Source organism: Oncorhynchus mykiss, chromosome 17 (assembly GCF_057628025.1).
Source record: "Oncorhynchus mykiss isolate SJ-2025 chromosome 17, ASM5762802v1, whole genome shotgun sequence".
Taxonomy (NCBI): domain Eukaryota; kingdom Metazoa; phylum Chordata; class Actinopteri; order Salmoniformes; family Salmonidae; genus Oncorhynchus; species Oncorhynchus mykiss.
This window is the reverse complement of record NC_143038.1, coordinates 15,028,211-15,034,416: the sequence shown is the minus strand read 5'-3', so window position 1 is coordinate 15,034,416 and position 6,206 is coordinate 15,028,211. Positions and strand designations below refer to the sequence as shown.

At 41.1% G+C, this 6,206-nt stretch overlaps 1 long non-coding RNA gene across 1 annotated transcript; it reads right to left on the bottom strand.

Annotated features, from left to right (window-relative positions):
* Positions 1 to 581: 581 nt before the first annotated feature.
* Positions 582 to 3,104, bottom strand: LOC118940096 (uncharacterized). Its single transcript, XR_005036698.2, has 4 exons — positions 3,010 to 3,104; positions 2,718 to 2,808; positions 2,535 to 2,630; positions 582 to 961 (listed from the first exon to the last, which is right to left on the bottom strand). It is a non-coding gene; the product is annotated as an uncharacterized LOC118940096 (long non-coding RNA).
* Positions 3,105 to 6,206: the final 3,102 nt, after the last annotated feature.

Sequence of the window (6,206 nt, the reverse complement as noted above, 5' to 3'; positions counted from 1 at the left end):
TATCGAAAATTTGTGGGCAGATCTGGAAAAGCATATGCGATCAAGGAGGCCTACAAACCTGACTCAGTTACACCAGCTCTGTCAGGAGGACTTATTGAGGGAAGCTTGTGGAAGGCTACCCGAAATGTTTGACCCAAGTTAAGCAATATAAAGGCAATGCTACTAAATACCAATTGAGTGTATGTTTACCGCTGACCCACTGGGAATGTGATGAAAGAAATAAAAGCTGAAAAAATTCACTCTCTACTATTATTCTGACATTTCACATTCTTAAAATAAAGTGGTGATGCTAACTGACCTAAGACAGGGTATTTTTATTAGGATTCAATGTCAGGAATTGTGAAATACTGAGTTTAAATGTATTTGACTAAGGTGTATGTAAACTTCCGACTTCAGCTGTATGTGTACTACTAATACTGCTCAGTGTAATCTGATGTAATTAGCTCTGCATGCACTGCATCTGTATTATGGTCAAGTTCACATTAAAAACATGGAATAAAACATTATTATGAAACATGTACGATGTAATTGAAACACTGCTAAAAATGTAAGATTAATTTAAAAAAACGACTAAACATGTGTAATGCTTGATAGTTTATTGGAGGATCACAATATGACACCAACCATACAACATTGCCATCAGAAATTCTGATCATCATTATTTATCCACTATCATGTATCAGGACTTAAAGTTCATGTTTTTGGATAAAACATATATTCTTCAGAATGTTGATGAGTTCTTCTCTGTACCAAAGTCCCAAGAACTATATTACTGTTTTGTTTTTATGTTAGTCAATGATTGATGGATGGATGTTGGAATGATTCATTGAGTTAATGTTAGTGATGATGTCAGAGGTGATAGCTGATTTGATATGGAGACTGAGATGGATCCTCGGCATCCCCATTCTGGTCGGTTCTCACCCCACAAGTTCCTTGACTTTGTTCCAAAGATCGCTCAAAACTGGAATACAGATTTAAATATGCTTTATGGAAAATACATTTTTAAAAGGCTAAACATATGAAAATGACTCCGACATGTTAAATACATATTCCAATTACAAGTGACTACCTTTTAAACCTACTGTTGTTAGGCCAGTATTTGACTACCATTTAAAAAATGATTTGCCTCTATGAAACATGATGCTAATAAACAGTAGAGATGGAGTTAGCCATGTTACTCCGTCCTCTTTCCCATCACCCTCTGATACCCTCCTGTTGTCACTTTACTGTTGCTCAGAAAGACAGACAGACAGACAGACAGACAGACTTCAGTGGACTTCAGGAAACAGCAGAGGGAACACCCCCCTATCCACATCGATGGAACAGTAGTGGAGAGGGAAGCAAGTTTTAAGTTCCTCGGCATACACATCACAGACAAACTGAATTGGTCCACTCACACAGACAGCATTGTGAAGAAGGCGCAGCAGCGCCTCTTCAACCTCAGGAGGCTGAAGAAATTTGGCTTGTCACCAAAAGCACTCACAAACTTCTACAGATGCACAATCGAGAGCATCCTGGCGGGCTGTATCACCGCCTGGTACGGCAACTGCTCCACCCTCAACCATACGGCTCTCCAGAGGGTAGTGAGGTCTGCACAACGCATCACCGGGGGCAAACTACCTGCCCTCCAGGACACCTACACCACCCGATGTCACAGGAAGGCCATAAAGATCATCAAGGACATCAACCACCCGAGCCACTGCCTGTTCACCCCGCTATCATCCAGAAGGCGAGGTCAGTACAGGTGCATCAAAGCTGGGACCGAGAGACTGAAAAACAGCTTCTATCTCAAGGCCATCAGACTGTTAAACAGCCACCACTAACATTGAGTGGCTGCTGCCAACACACTGACACTGACTCAACTCCAGCCACTTTAATAATGGGAATTGATGGGAAATGATGTAAATTTTTCACTAGCCACTTTAAACAATGCTACCTTATATAATGTTACTTACCCTACATTATTCATCTCATATGCATACGTATATACTGTACTCTATATCATCGACTGTATCCTTATGTAATACATGTATCACTAGCCACTTTAACTATGCCACTTTGTTTACATACTCATCTCATATGTACATACTGTACTCGATACCATCTACTGTATCTGCCTATGCTGCTCTGTACCATCACTCATTCATATATCCTTATGCACATATTCTTTATCCCCTCACACTGTGTACAAGACAGTAGTTTTGGAATTGTTAGTTAGATTACTTGTTGGTTATTACTGCATTGTCGGAACTAGAAGCACAAGCATTTTGCTACACTCGCATTAACATCTGCTAACCATGTGTATGTGACAAATAAAATTTGATTTGATTTTGATTTGACAGACAGACAGACAGATAGTCTGCAAAGTCTGTCTGCAAAGTAGTTGGTGAACCAGGCAAGGCAGTCATTAGAAAAACCGAGGCTACTGAGTCTGCCGATAAGAATATGCCTAGATAGATAGATAGATAGATAGATAGATAGATAGATAGATAGATAGATAGATAGATAGATAGATAGATAGATAGATAGCTCACATGCTGCTTCATCTTCAGAGGGGATGGTCTTCAGAGTAGCCAACTTTGCCAAAAAGGCAGCCTTTACATTTTTTACATCATCCTCCTGCAGGAGAGCTGAGGAAGAAAGATTTTTCATTTTACTAGATTTTATCAGATTAAACCCGGGCAGTAAAGTAGTACACATTTACAAACAAGACATACCATCCTGAGAGTTATCTTCATTGAGGGAGCTTGCCAACAGGACACCCACTAGAGCGAACAGCAGTAACATACTCTGGATCTTCATCCTTTACTAAAGCACAAAGAGCACAACTTGTTAACACACAGAGACACACACAGACACACAGACACACAGACACATACACACACGCACACGCACACGCACACGCACACACACACACACACACACCTCTCCATCCATTCCTACCTGCCCACTCTTGCCACAACTGCTATACACCTTTGCAAAGAAGATTCTCAGTGAAAACAAACATACCTCTTACAGTTGGACGATGCTGTCTGATTGATGGCTGTTTATCTGGATGATGTCTTCTGGACGTCAGTAGTAGTGTGGCGTCTCTCTGCCTTCTGCAGCCCTGTTTTATACTCTTTCTGCAGATGCTGTACCTGCCCCACCCATCCACACCTCTCACAGCCGATTAACAAGCAAAATGACATTACAGCCATGGCGATAACCGCAGTCATGCACAGCCTGAAGTTTATGACCTCCCTCCAGGCAAAACTTCAGTCAATATTATGGTTTCCTAGTTATTTCAACTCAATTTGTGACCTGGAGCTTGGATAGACTTGAATTTATAAATGGTGGTAGCACTTTATTTTAAGGTTGTATCCATAATCCATTCATAACACATTTATGAATCCAATCATTAAACCTTTTTATTTATTTTATTGAAACTTTATTTAACCAGGTTAGTCTCGTTGAAATAAAAATATCATATTCAAGAGAGACCTGGAACAAGACAGTAGCATCAAATCATATTGTATTTGTTACATAGGCCGAAAACAACAGGTGTAGGTAGACCTTACAGTGAAATGTTTACTTACGAGCCCTTAACCAACAATGTCGTTTTAAGAAAAATAAGTGTTAAGAAAGTATTTTCAAAAAATAAATGGATGTAAAAAAATGACAAAAAACAAAAAGATGAAGACGAAAAATAGATAACTAACAAATAATTAAGGAGCAACAATAAAAAAACAGCTAGGGTGGCTGGAATCTTTGGAAATCTTTAGAGCCTTCCTCTGACACCGCCTGGTATAGATGTCCTGGATGGCAGGAAGCTTGGCCCCAGTGATGTACTGGGCTGTATGCACTACCCCCTGTAGCAACTTGTGGTTGGAGGCCTTGCAGTTGCGATATCAGGCGGTGATGCAACCAAACAGGATGTTCTCGATGGTGCAGCTGTTTAACTTTTTGAGGATCTGAGGACCCATGCCAAATCTTTTCATTCTCCTGAAGGGGAATAGGCATTGTTGTGCCCTATTCACGACTGTCTTGTTGTGTTTGGACCATAGTTTGTTGGTGATGTAGACACCAAGGAACTTAAAGCTCTCAACCTGCTCCACTACAGCCCTGTCGATGAGAATGTGGGCGTGCTCGGCCCTCCTTTTCTTGTAGTCCACAATCATCTCCTTTGTCTTGATCACGTTGAGGTAGATGTTGTTAACCTGGCACCATACTGCCAGGTCTATGACCTCCTCCCTATAGGCTGTCTCATCGTTGTCGGTGATCAGGCCTACCAATGTTGTGTCATCGGCAAATGTAATGATGGTGTTGGAGTCGTGCTTGGCCATGCAATCATGGGTGAACAGGGAGTACAGGAGAGAACTGAGCACTCACCCCTGAGGGGCCCCCGTGTTGAGGATCAACGTGGCAGATGTGTTGTTACCTACCCTTACAACCTAGGGGCGGCCCTTCAGGAAGTCTATGATCCAGTTTCATAGGGAGGTGTTTCGTCCCAGGGACCTTAACTTAGTGATGAGCTTTGAGGGCACTATGGTGTTGAACACTGAGCTGTAGTCAATGAATAGTATTCTCACGTAGGTGTTCCTTTTGTCCAGATGGGAAAGGGCAGTGTGGAATGCAATAGAGATTGCATCATCTGAGGATCTATTGAGGCAGTATGCAAATTGGTGTGGGTCTAGGGTTTCTGGGATAATGGTGTTGATGTGAGCCATGACCAGCCTTTCAAAGTAGTCATTTTGTCAGGTTACCTTGGTGTTCTTGGGAACAGTTATGGCTGTCTGCTTGAAACATGTTGGTTTACAGGTATTACAGACTCGGTCATGGACAGGTTGAAAATGTCAGTGAAGACACTTGCCAGCTGGTCAGCGCACGCTCGGAGTACACGTCTTGGTAATCCACTTGTTTCAAGGTCTTACTCACATCGGCTACGAGAGAGCGTGATCACAGTCGTCCGGAACATGCTCTCATGCATGCTTCAGTGTTGCTTGCCTCGAAGCGAGCATAGAAGTAATTTAGCTCATCTGGTAGGCTCAACCCATCAGTTTCAGACAAACAGCCACATGACATGAACCAGACGAAGATATATCAATATAAAAAGCTGCACGTCAGTAATGTACATGTACACAACACAGGCCAGAAAAAAAATGAATGCAAAACGTCAAAAGACAGGCTCACTATGGTATCAAAATGTTTCAGGTAAAACAACATCCTTACATCAATAAGGCAACGCCGACTAGTGACATCGATAACAACTAGAAACAACTAAATGTCTCAACAACTTGTTCATCTATTTGTGCTTTGAACTTCTCTAGGGACACCAGACCCTGGAGTTTTAGGTTGGCTTGGAGGGAATTCCTATACAAGGGGACTGATTAGTGAAAATACTTTGTTCCAAGCTCTGTACATTTGTTCAGGACTGTTAGCTTAAAACAAGATTGGTATCTGAGCTTGTAAGTGTTTTCATTTCGGGCTAATAGAGAACAGATAAAATTACAGTTTTTCTAAAATGGCTTTCTATATAAGAATGTACCAGTGCTATAGCCTGTGTGTTGCTAGCTCTGTCCACCCGACAGCAATGTAGACATCACATGATACAGTCAAGAGCCTTCAGTGTATTTATTGAGGCTTGACCTTAAATAGTATTACTATAGTCCAACACAGATGGAAAAGTACAATGAATCATCTATTTTATATAGAAATTGTAGTTTTTCTAGGTAGCTTCCATTTTGGCTGTATTGTTTCCAAGAGCGTGGAAGAGAGTTCTTTGGTATTTTTCTCCGGAAAGACAATAACGATTCTCCGTCTTAAATTTAATAATTTATTTACGTATTAGGGTACCTAAGGTGTGATTATAAACATTGTTTGACTTGTTTGGAAAAGATTATTAGTAACGTTTGGGATTCATTTTGTATGCATTTTGATGGAGGGAAACTGGGTGGATTATTGACTGACGCGCGCCAGCTAAACTGAGTTTTATGGATATAAAGAAGGACATTATTGAACAAAAGGACCATTTGTGATGTATCTGGGACCTTTTGGAGTGCCAACAGAAGAAGATCATCAAAGGTAAGGCATTTATTATATCACTATTTCTTACTTTCGTGGCGCACCTGCCTGGCTGAAATATGTTTTTCATGCTTTTGTATGCGGGGCGCTGTCCTCAGATAATAGCACGGTGTGCTTTCGCAGTAAAGCACTTTTGAAATCTG